Below are 13167 nucleotides of genomic sequence, written 5' to 3'. Positions count from 1 at the left end.
TAGGAGAAAGATCTGTGGTGGACTTATTTAACTATGTGTGGGATGTATTGGTGATTGGATGATGACCCTTGTTCTCTGAAATAAAGATGAGACATAGCCTCTCCCAGTGCATGAGGCTAATGGAAATGAAATATCATACTCATTAAAAATATCAACCTGTCAGTGCAATAATTAACAATTATGTTTATTTCAAGATAGCTGGTCACATACCCTGGAGATGCAGAATTGAAAGTTTCTTAAAAACAGGAAAAAGAAGATTAGCTGAGTGCTTTAGTGTTAATTTTCAAACCCACTGAGTCAGGACGTGTGCTTCTAGAGAGCTGACACACACTTCTATTGAAGAATTAAAGTATACTGACAAGTCTAGATTAATTATGAGAATTGGAGTCTGCTTGTTAAAGCTGTATATGTAAGACACTGGTTCTTTGCTCTTCCTGTTTGTAAACTGATCATTCCTGAGACATTCATGCTCTCTTTATATATCTCTATATCTTTCTATATCTATGTTTGTTTGCTTTTTGGTTTTTTGGTTTGTTTGGTTGGTTGTTGTTGTTTTTGCTTATTTTGGAAAAAAAGATAATTGAGTGTTTTTCAGAACAAACTTAACAGCATAAGAGAGCACGCATTTTCCAGCTGCCTTGCCTTTTCATACTGGCCCAGATCTGGTGTAAGGCTTAGAAGATGCAGAAATTCTGGCATTGCCATACCATATGGCATTGAAACTATTCTTTGGATCCTTATGCCTGGTACAGCTATGGAACAGCTGCATATTATTTGCCTTTGCCTTGATTATTGTTCTACCATTTGTCCTGGAGACAATGAAATACAGGACTGCACAAGGCAAAGGTACATGCTAACTCACATGCCTAGGAACTGCTACTCAAAGAATCCCAAAGAAGCAAACATTTTGAACTTAAAAATATAGAGTGTCAAGTCTTTAATACTTCAAAATTGGCTTCCTCCTCAGGATGACCATTTTTCCCCTTTTCCTCATACATACCATTATGAAAACCCAACAGCTGAACAGAACATAAAAACAGTAATTAGTTGAGAGAGGGATTGTTTTGTAGCCTGGTGGATTTTGAGTCACAGCTGCATTGGCCTTTTCAGATGCTTAGATATGTTTGTTGTGGTCAAACAACTGATCTTGCTGTGAGGTGGCTAATTTGGGACCTGCTAACACCATCATCATGACAGCCCAAGCTAGCTGCCCTTGTGTTTGTCTGCTTCTGGGGCATATTTTGCAGCCTCCTTTGGGCTGGTGGCTGCCTCTTCTACTGCTGAGATTAGGACCTGAAATAAAGTTTAAATTACACTAGGTTTGTCTGCAAGGGTTGGAATGCACTCCTGCAAATGTAAATATAAAACACTCTGTACCATGTTATGATTCATGCTTAACTTTCTATTAGTTCGGCATTTTCTATGGCAACATTACTACTTTTTTTTTTAGATATCTTTGTTTCGCACAATTATTTAATGAGAAAAATCAGCCTGCCTAGTCTCCTGTTTTTCTAGCATGGTTATTTCTATTTTTATCACCCAAATCATGGCATACTGTGAAAAAAAGAAACACTCTAGCAGTGCTCACTATAGAGAGAAAAAGTAGTTTACATAAGGTTTCCATAGGGCTATCTAGGGCATTGAACACTTACCACTCCCTGCTTGATTGGTTTTTAGACCCTCATCATGGCTCCAGGGGAGGAGCTATCACAGCATCAACAGTTCTGCCACCTCCCTCTTCTGAGTTTCTCTTCTATTGTGTTTATTCTAGCCTGGTTTCCAAATTTTATTTGAGTCTACATTAAAGATGCCCTGAAATATGAAAAAAATCCCCATTGTGAAATATTTTGCTTTTGTTCACTAAATTTTTACATGGCAGAAAAAATCTGGACACACTTAATCCATTTTGCATCTGTTATTTGTTTTCTGCTCTACCACTGACACAGATATATCAATTAGATTGATATTTGGGGATATCTTTTAGATTGTTCTACTTTTAGGACATATTTTTAAGTTAGTGTAAATTGTAGTAACTTTCAATTCTGCTGGGCTGTGGCCAGACAAAATATATTGATAGTCTGACCTGTAATTTGCATGTTCTCTGTGTACTGAACATTCACTCACCCTACACCTAGAATAAAATACAGAAGTGGGAAGGAAGCAGTCTGGCATTTTTCCTACTGTGCAAAAGAATTCTTATTCTACTCACATACTGCTATGTCAAAGAAACCAGTAAATCTGTTTCAGGTCAGCATTTTAATCTTTTTTTCTTTGTGATGAAGGCATAAAGGTCCAATATTTCATGGCAGTGAAAAAATATATTGATGGAAATTATTTTTATGGTTCTCACAATGTCTCATTAGTCTCCATAACATGATAAAGCAATTCAGAGAAGGAATCCATGGCACCCTCACTGTACTTCCCAGTTTCTATCCTCTCTTTATGGCCTGACATTTCCTGGAGATATTAACTAAGAACTGGAAAGACTAAATTATTCCATATTTGCTGCATGACCATGGAGTTTACAGAATCTCTGAAGTCACTTGATACTATTTCTGCAATCTTCTGCAAATCTTAACAGCCTGAATATGTACAAAAATATCTGTTAGTTAATTTTCAGTGGGGGAGGCTGTAGCTTTTGACTGATGCTCCACATTCATGAATGACTAAATTTGAGTCTGATAAGCCTTTTGTCCAGGTGATCAGCCATGATAGAGGGTGGGGGAACATTTAGCCTTTCATTTTGGGTAGCCTCCATTTTACTCAACAGAAGTGGTAAGTATCACAGATTATTCTGTGCTAAGTGTAAGGCTGTTAAGATGTAACTGCAGAACTGTCTTCATTTTGAAGTGGGTTTTCCTTTTTTATCCATAGCAGTAGTGCAGTAATGAACATGAATAATTTATTATTGCTGTAAAACCAGATGCTAAACTGTTGCACAAGCAAATAGTTTGCTTATGCAAGGGAGATAATAGGGCCTTAAACTAATTTTGCACATATTAATATTGCCTGCATATCCACAATGTACCTTGCTGATACAATTCTGGTCAAAAACCTCACATTGAAAAGAAATCAGCCTTACTGAGTTCTCTGATTTAAGGCATCAGATTATTTATTTATTTACTTATTTACTTATTTACTTATTTACTTATTTATTAATTTATTTCAGAATCTCTTAAAAATGCATGTTCAGGATGTAATCCAGCAAATCCATACTGGGTGAGAAAAGCATAGTAGTTCATTGGTCTACTCTGTGGGAATTATTATTGAACAGAATTTGCAAGCCTAGAGTCTTAAATTTGAAACATCTCTGTGGGCATGACAATGTCCAATTGCAGTTGTCCAAGGAGAGAGAGTTCAGTGAGGTGAGCCTATGTCAAACATTCAGCACCTTGAATCTCAGTAAGATTTGAATCTTTTTACACTTTCTGTCTTGTATTTTACTCCTCCATCTGCAGTTTTGAATATTCAAGCACAAGCTGAGAGAGGGAGTACATTATTTTGGGCTACTGGTATTTAGTTTGAAGTTGTCAGTCAGCCTACAGTCAGTGTACAGTGAAGAATAAACACTGCCACAATCTGAAAAAAACACTCATTACTGTTGATACAAAATTAATTCATACAAAATAATCCCAAATTAAATGTTAATAGTTCTCAGATTGTTTATTAAATTTTGGTTCATGTTGACTTCCTCACAGGGTTCTGCAGTAGTGTAAGCAGAATTACACGTGGTGCTTCAGTGAAAATTACTTCCCAAAAAAATCACTTTTCTGACAGTTTCCTCAAGGTCAGTAGCAATTTGCCTGCAGTGAATTTAAAAAATGCAATTTTGTTTTGCTTTGTATGTATCCTTCACACAATTGGATTTAGCCTTAACACTCCAAAGCTGCTACTCATATGAAACAGGAACATCTGCACATGCTCAGTCCCTTGTCAACAAAATAAACTCAACCTTCAGAAACTGCTCAAAGAAAACTGTAAAAATTCACACATATCCAGTAGCTCTTACGGTATCATCAGCTCTGGAAGAAATAGAAGAAAATTTATAGATTACTTCTAAATAAATTAAAATTTCCCAAAGAACATGAGATATGAAGATGCTTATACAAAAACTTGGGAATTAAATTTTCAAAGCAGTGTCATTGTCAAGTTGTGGAGAATTGGGAAACATATTGCCTTCTCTATTTGAACAAGGGAAGGTGATTTTTCAGAAAGTTAGATGTCACAGTGACTTCAGCTAAGCTGATGGCTGAAGTTTGGCCTGAGGATTGTTGGTCTGGTGCCATGTTGATGTGGTGGCCACCTGTTTGATTGGTTTTTTGGCACTGTGATGGAATTGCTTATAAGAAGCCATGCTGAACTGTAGAGAGGTAAGTGGAATGCTTTAAAACTGGAAAATACTAGATTATCAAGATAGAAAAAATTCCATAAAAAGCATTTCTTTTGAGAAAAGGGTTTGCTAAGAGGGCAACTCATATCCAGTGTGAAATTTCTATTCAGAAAGAGAAGAGGTAAATACAGAACTCTATAAATACAAACATCTGTAAATACAGATGCCTCTCAGGGTGCTGTAATATCTCTTTTAGCTGGCTGCTGTTCTGAGGAATCCTGAGTCTTGAAGAACACCATACACTGGGTATTTTCTGGCTTGTTCTTTAAAGCTAGCTGGATTATATTTTTTATGCTAATTTAGGAGAAAACAATAATGAAAGTATTTTTTCCCCTCAGTTCTTAATGGTTGTTGATGCTGCTGTTCATTAGTTCTCTGGTTTGTACCTGCTAAAAATTATGATTCAAGCAGTTTTTAAAAGATAATTAACATATATTTGTTTGATAAGTTTGTTAGCTGTATGTGACACAGAACATTCTTATGCATCTGTTTGAATATGTAATATTTCTTCTTTCAAATATAAGATTAATTTTGCAGTGTTAGTAAAGCAAATTAGTCTACTATAATTAGAGGAAATCAGACAAAGATGTAATATCAATCTGAAAACTTCAAGCAGGTCTTTTGAGGGCAATGAGTGGTGAACAATGCACAGTCTGATGTTCATCATCCTTATTATGGAAGATAGCACTTCTAGCTAGGCAGTGAACTCTGCCAGAAGCAAACCCCCTGAAACCTAAAACCTATGCAAAAGAGAAGTCATTGCTAAGGATAAAGGTAGAGCAGCACTGTCATTACAGGTATAACTGAGGGGTGGTCTCTTGGTTTATGTTGCCATTGTGTGAAACTGGAAATTCAGCTTTCGGAGGGTGTTCCATGAAGGTTAATTTCTTATACAAATCACTTTCTTGTTGAAATGAATTATTATTGGGTATGTGCCCAAGTCAAGATTGAGTTTGGGCAGGTTTAGCCCCCTGCAGAACTTTCTGTGAATGTGTTTTAATAAGAAATCCACTTATTTCTAGTTAGTCAGATTCATGTTCTTGTCCTACCATCCATAACCAAAACAACTGAAGAGTGAAATAGCTGTATACTTAATGTCGAGGTTTTACTTTGACTAGCTTGTAAGATTTTAATTTTTCAGCTTTTCAATATAATTTTAAATGTTGACAAGAGAACCTTTGTGTGGGTTTGATATTAAGGTAGATACATGCTGTTTCTAGTCATATAACATCAGCTTCAGAAAGCAGTCCTTATGTTTTCACTGAATGTCTTCTGGACTTCCAAATTGAACCAACATAACTTGATCCTGCAGAATTGCTTGCTATGTGAATCTTTTGTTGGCTTTACTTCGATACTTTGATATGCATTGAAATCACAGGCACTTTTAGCTCCAAACTGCCATCAACTAAATTATGTATCAGAATAATCATATTAAATCAACAAGGCTCTGTTGATACAAATACAAGAGCACTTTAAATACTGAACACAATCCCTACACATGACCTTAGAGTCCATCTCACAATTCTTGGTTTACTTTTGTCTTCTGCAGTGTGGTGATTCTAAGCTGCTCTGTTCATTGTCGAACCACTTTGAGCAGCACCCTGCTTCTCAGTACTAAGTTGTGTGAAAGAAATAAATGGATGTAATCCTTTTCAGCCTTGCCTCTTGACAGACCTATACTTCAGGGGAAGATCAATGTTTTCCGCATTTCTGAAGTCACTAATCTTTATATAAATTTCTGTACTTTGAAGGAAAGGATCATTCCCATTTCTACTTGCATTTTAAAATTATCTTCTCACTAAGGTTATAGTACTTTACTGTTAGGCTTTGACCTGCTAAACAGCCATAAACTGTAAAGTGCAGCTTCAACATTGCTGATAGTAAGAGGTGAAAGATATGTCCATTCCATGTTTGCAAATACAGTCTTATATAAGGCAATGGGAACTGCCTGTGCATACTGGATACAGAAATTTGTCCTGAATCAGAATGAATGTATAAAAAAATCTGAGAGTACAGGACTTACAGAAAATGTTGACTCCAATGCAACAATTTACATATAAGTCAGGAAAGCAGTGACTATTTGCTGTCACCATTTGTTAGTCTATGTGAAATGAGAGAGTAAGTCCTGCCAGTTATGTTTTCTGACTAATCCCATTCCTGCTCAGCTACGGGAGTTGAGAATGTGACTGAATAATGAAATATTTCCCATGCTCAAAATCAAGCTGGTGGTTTAGTACCTTGATGAGTCAGGTGTCATAACAGAAAGCACTATAAGTCTTAAGGCTTGTTGGCATGTCTATAGGTAGGCTCAGCCAAGAGGACAAAAAAGGAAAGGTCTTCTCAGTCCAGGAAGCTTGTTGGCAGCATAATGTGGGAGCTTACCCTGTCACTGCCTATGCTGTGCTGGAAGATTAATGGTTATTTTATTCTGACTGCCTTCAAGAAGGAAAATGTGCTACAGCTTCTTTAAGAATGGATAAACATTTGTGTGTGCATATCTGTACAAATGCTCAATTATATATAAAATGCACACATGTACACGGCACACACTTACAGACTCTCATAAGTGGCTCTGCTCCTAAGGGGATTCACAAGAAACTAAACTAAAGTCTCACCAGTCTTTCTCTGCACCTTACAACTATCACCTCTCAATGAATATTTTTCCTTTTTTTTTTAAATAATATTTTTTCATCGCAAAGGGAATAAAACTAATTAAGAGATTAAGAGCAGCTAACAACAAAGTTGAAGTATTAAGAATTGTAAACCTTGTGTCTAACCAGATGTTTTTCAAGATATTTATCATTATGAATTTTCTTAATGAGAAAGTACTGTACAAAGTATATCTGATAAATTCCTATAGTTAAAAGGAAGTGAAAAATTATTTTATGATTTCTAAGGACGGGGTTTTCAATGACTGTTTTATTTTGTTTATATGTCTCAAAGCACACACATAGACAGACAAGAATTTAAAGTTCTTTCCCAAGGTCTTCAAAGCCAAGAGTTTATTCCTACTTTTGAAAGCAGAGGCCTTATTCACAGCTCAGAGGATGAGTAAACCATAGCACTCTCTGGGAGAAATCAGTTACCATGATTTTGTGGTTGAGCTGGCTAATCACACGCATGAGAAAAGAGGGAGGCTCGTGGTAACAGTTACACATTTTCTGGGTGTTGTGCCCTAGGTAAGGCTTCAGGGGCATCAGCAGACACTGGATCATCCATAGCCAAATGCCTGTAGCCAAACAAGGGGGTAGAATGATCCTTTTGTAACTTTCTTTGCTCTGAACACAATTGAGGACTCATATACTAGATTCTCATGTCCAGAATGCAGCGCTCACTTGTATTGAAGCATGATTTTCTTCTGGTGCCCCACCACCTGTCACTGCCTGGTTGGTTAGCTGCCAAAGGCCTCCTATAACAGCCTGGAAAGGTGTATTGAAAAACAGAGCTTCATGTTTGTAGGTGTGACATGGCAGAAACTATTGTCGTAAAAAGTCTCCCTGCCTACAGTGGAGCAACCACTGGGCCTTACAGGGAAAATCCTTAGCTGTGCTCTAATGGCCACAGAGATTGCAAGTTCACAAGGGTAGTGAATTGCCTTAATGTAAGTAATGCATACCTAAAGCATACACAGAGAGTCAAATGTCACGGTACACCCATTTGATGTGTTTTATGTTACACCTATGGTGACTAATGAGTTACATATTATTATGCCAATAAATAATTGGAATAATAAGTGATGCATTTCGAGGGCTCAACCTAATGATCTTAGAAATCCTTTCCAACTTTAATTATTCTATGTTTCTATTCTGCATTAACTGAAAAATGCATTACTTATGGAATAAGCTAATATTGACAATCATGGTTAGCCTGTTGGGTGTTCAGCTGAGGTACTCAGAAAAATACTAATTCACTGAAATGTGAACAGGCAGACTGTCCTCTCTGAAAATGGAGCAGCTCTGAGATGCTCCACCTTAGGCAGGCAGAAATCTAGATGTCCCAAGAAGTTAGATACTTTGCACTTCCACTTGTTTTGGGTTTTGTTTTCTTTTTTTCAAATGAGGCACAGGGAGAAACCAATTTGTAAAACAGACCATTTCTCTTTCAATGTTTCACGAAAAAACCTTCTTGCATGAACTGTACCTGGGATCACCATACAGAATCACTAAGTACATGCCTGGAATCTAATAGCAGAAGGCAGTAAGTTCACTCCAAATTCTCAAGAATTTGAAACAAGCTACTCTACCTTCTCCTCTGTGTTTTTATCTCCTTAATTAACCTTTATGTTGTTTCAAAATATTTAATACCTATCTAAATTTAATTTAACCTACAACAAATAAGACTGTAAGAAAAAGAAACTCATATTTGTACTATTACACTAATAGGCTTAATAACAATAATCCACTAACATCTGCAATCATAAAATAAAAACTTCATTATCATTTCAATACAGTTAATACAAAACCTCAGGTTCGCCAGTACACCAGCTGTGTCCTGGTGCTCAACAACACAAAACAGCAATTCATGCAAAATTACCAGTCTTTGTTACTGACTCTTTTTCCTGGCTCCAGTCCCAAAATATTCCTGCTGTTCAGGTCTTTTGTTTCCTCTCACTGGAAGCCTTTTATTTTCTAGGAGAATATAAAAGATCATCTCCAAGAACGACTTCAGTAGCCTTCTCACCTCAATTATCATGCCTCTAGCTCTTTCTTCCTTCCTCACAGTCAAGAGACAAGTGTTTAGTTAAAGGTCTCTACTGATTTGGACAAAGTGCTTCTTTGTGCAGTGCTGCTGGCATTGCTCTAGACATGCCCATAATATTCTCCAGAACCTCTAATCACCTGGGAAATATAGAGCATTGGGAAAAAAATATTAATTGAACAATTACGTTTTCTGACATTCCCTTAAGGATGGAAAATGCTCAGAAGAGCAAATCAACCAGTATCTAATGCTTGCCTTTGAATTAGTGTTTAGCTGGAAACTTATGGCCTTAATCATAGGCAAGGCATCAACGTACTGGGTATGGTGCATGGCTTTCTAGGAAAAGTTCCTCAGAAGGAGTTTCCTACTAAAAGACATTACAAAGGCAAAATACTAAGAGGACATAGGCTCAGGATTAAATACATTCATCCTGGATTTGAGCCAGTAATTCCAAACTAGTCCCATTGCATGGGACCTACCAGTTCAGTCACTAGAAGCAGCTTTCCAGCATGCACTGTAAACCTGCCCTAGAGAGGTGAAAATGATTGGTGAGCTTGTGGTGCTGAAATATCATTCATGTCCCTCTCAAATAGCTTTTCATCTCTGCCAAGTAGGCAGCCAGAGTAAGGACAGTTTATGTTTCAGACTGCTGGGTTACCCTAGCATTTCCTCTCCATCTCACTCAGTTGGCTGAGGCAATTGTGTGTTTGCAAACTGAGATAATGGGTGTCTTCCTAGCAGTTCTTTTGGGAGGGGAGGAAGGGCAAAGGAAGTAAAAATGTTTGCATGTCAGTTGTCTGCATCTGTTATTCCCCAAAGCCTACTGAGAATGTAAAAAGAGGAATGAACTTTTGAGATAATGTCCTATTATGTAGCAGACCACATATCTCAAGCTGCCATTAAGATGAGATTCAGCAGTGGTGGACAACAGAAGAGTCTAAAATAATTATCCAATATGAGAGGATTGGCATCTTTCCTGAAAGCATCCTGCACTGTACCTTGGTAGAAAGAGGACACAAACTGCCTGAGATCAATGCTCTGGCTACTCTGGTTTTATTTTGGGAAGCACAAGTGTTTCCATGCCCCATGGTAATATGAATAATAGTGTCCAAATGAACAATCATTTAAGAACAAAAGTTTTCCAGGTGACAGGGTACATGCCTCTTTACACTGATAATTTAATCACTCACTAGGAGGGAGAATAAAGACAGTCCACTGGTGTCTGGAGCACAAGAGTCTGTAAACAGTGTCGTTTTCTCACTAAGTATGTGAAATGACTTGAGATATTTAAAGGTATTTTAATCTCATTGGGAAGCGAATAACACTATGTTTTGAAATTACTTCTAAAATAAGTATCAGAATCGTGTTTGGACAAGTAACATGTCTGTAAAATGGGCAAAACACTTGTGACTTGAACTCATGAAGGGTGGGGAGCCAGATGCTATACTGCAGTCAGCCATTGTTCTGTTAGACAAATCACTTCCTCAGTGTTATCTCCTCCTGTCATTCCCTATCTTGTTTATTTGTATTGCAGACTCCTTACAGCAAGACACATTTCCTAGTAAGTGTCTGGGCAATGGCTAATATTTACTCCTTGTTCGTTGTCATGATGTTTTCAGATCTAAAGTGACTCTTATGGATCAGGTTCAAGGGTAAACTGCACAGTGCTTTTAGTGCTGTGGAACAAATTCAGGTGTGTTTGCACTGAAAATGTACTCCAGTCCATATATCACTGGTACTGTGTAAAAATCAAAAGAGTTATAAATTTGGCTTTTAAAGTCCCACTTTGCTAAAAACCCTGACTGGTTTTTTGTTGCTGTATAGTGATTTTTTTTGTTGCTGTATAGTGAATTTTTCATTTCATCTAAGTTCATATTTTCAAACCTGCAAAAATTTATCACAATGCCCAGGATTATAAATCCTTAATTATGGGAACTTCTGTTAATTTTTATATTTAAGAAATAAAGTCCGGGAGATGTCCAACCAGCTCTAGACTTGTTATGCATTAAATGTGGGATTTTTCATGTTTTAGATACCTAATTAAAACTTGATCACAAAAGACAATTTAATACTGCAACAAAGAATTGCAGAAATGAAAGATTTAAAAAAGCATTTTTTAGTTTGATTCAAGAATGTCAGACCAAATCATTTGGTTAACATCTTTATGACTGTTCCATTCGGCTATCATTGCTATGTCTAAAGGTCAATCTCTTTACCCCATAATACAGATTTATTTTGTTTGCATAGCTGATTCAGTCTTTCCTTCCTGAGTCAGATGTAACAATCTCCCTTTGACCTTCTCTGTAGGTGTTGTAGGCAAAATCCTGCACAAGTTGTTAAGAGCAAACATGCACAGACTTTCCACTTTGACTATGGATTCTGTAGAATCCATAGAAGTAGAGAAGTAAGAGAAAGAGTCCAGTGACAGCATAGGACTATGGAAGCATCCCACAGGATTGGGATGCTTTCCTGAGCTCTTGGGAAATAAGGTGGAGCTAATGCTAATGCATTACTTAGGCAGAGATTAGCACTTTGAAATACCATGTATTTGATAATCTTTATATAGACCAAAGAGACAGCTTGATGGATGACTATTCTGATATTAGCCTGTCTTAATGACTCTCAACAAACTTGATATTTATCCTCTTTTTCCACAATTTCTATTCTATAATAGTGATAAGACAGTAAGCAGAGTGTTTCCAACCAATGGAAACAGTGGAAATCGGTCTTCATTTATGTTTCAGACTGAGAATCAAAACAATTGCCATCAAACCATGGCCATTCACTGTCCTGTCTCTTCAGCAAATCACAGGCCGCCTCCAATTTTTAACTGAATGAGGTAATTTTCTTTCAAATGGTACCCATAATTCACATGATGACCTCAAAATATGAATCTAAGCCTGCTGTTCAAGAAGGATGGGTAGTTCAGCATAATCCAATGGAAACCAAATAGTCTGTCTTTTCTGTGTGATTGGCACTAAGGTTCTGTTATGAGAATCAGAAATTTTAGGTATTATTAGTTTAGGATTTGGGACACCTGAATTCAGTTTCCTGTGATACCTGTCATGTCCCCTGGGATTCTGGATGAGTGCAGATCCAGCAAAGGACTTTGTTGCCCTGCAAGGCACCATCCAGACCTACAGACTGCACTTTTGTTTATGGTAGTAGTTAGGCTTCCTACGTAGTGACCTGTTATAAATGAGATAGAAAGTAGATTTCCCATTAAGGACAAAGACTTAGGTGCCTGACAGCACTTTAGATCTTTGGTGCCTGAATAAGAGTGGCAGACAAAAACTTCCATTCATTCAGGTAGTGACCAGAGAAAGGTGCCTGCCTTTCTGTGAATGAACGGGGCAAATTTCTTTATTATTTTGTTTTTTCTTTCTGTGTCCTACACAGTACAAATGATAAATCAAACCATAATTTCTTCAGTAGCTGTCATCTTCTCCAAGTTCAGATTTTAAGACAGCATGACTGCAATTACTTAACTCTTTGAGAAAGTCTATTTTTTAAGTGTGAAAACCTACCACAAAATTTCCAGAAGACACTTTTTTTCTTCAATTTTCCTCAGCTCTTTAGGTGAAATATCTGGATGAATGTTGCCAGGTATTGTATATTACTGTGATTCTACTGTGTTTCTACACTCATTTATTCATACTGAGAGTCTTGGTAAGTGTATCTGTTCCTACCTTTTGCTTCAGCAAGGGAAACCATTTCTTTGTGCTCATGAGTCCGGCAGAATGCAGGAAAAGCTTGAACCATCTCTGTTACAGCTCACTGTGTGCTTGCCAAATCCTACTATGATTCCAAGCAAAAGATCAGTTGCTCTTTCCAGCTTGCTATGTCTTACCTATTTCATGGGTCTGTTGCAGGCTGTTCAGTTTGCAAGTGCCTCTCAAAGCACCTAGTAAACTCAGATTGTTGAAGCACCAGAACAGCCCAAAATGTCTTCCAAAGCATTTCTCTGGTATGGCAATCCATCTTCTTCTGAGTACTGCTGGAATTTCTTGTGTTCCATTCTGTCATCTCCGACCATGTCCTCCCCATTCTTCTGCCTGAGGGCAGAAGGTGTGGGGAAG

At 37.3% G+C, this 13167-nt stretch overlaps 1 long non-coding RNA gene across 6 annotated transcripts in view; it reads left to right on the top strand.

Moving 5' to 3' along the window:
• The first annotated feature begins 3975 nt into the window (after window positions 1-3975).
• Window positions 3976-13167, top strand: part of LOC139588217 (uncharacterized) — a 187530-nt gene continuing 178338 nt past the window's right edge. For all 6 annotated transcript variants that reach the window (XR_011678586.1, XR_011678587.1, XR_011678581.1 and 3 more), the window contains exon 1: window positions 3976-4370. This is a non-coding gene — a long non-coding RNA (uncharacterized lncRNA). The remainder of the gene's footprint in view (window positions 4371-13167) is intronic.

The sequence above is a fragment of the Agelaius tricolor genome, unplaced genomic scaffold (genome assembly GCF_023055355.1).
Source record: "Agelaius tricolor isolate 1412-34295 unplaced genomic scaffold, bAgeTri1.0.p SCAF_3, whole genome shotgun sequence".
Lineage (NCBI taxonomy): Eukaryota > Metazoa > Chordata > Aves > Passeriformes > Icteridae > Agelaius > Agelaius tricolor.
Note: the sequence above shows the minus strand (reverse complement) of the source record. Positions and strands in the feature narration are given on the sequence as shown.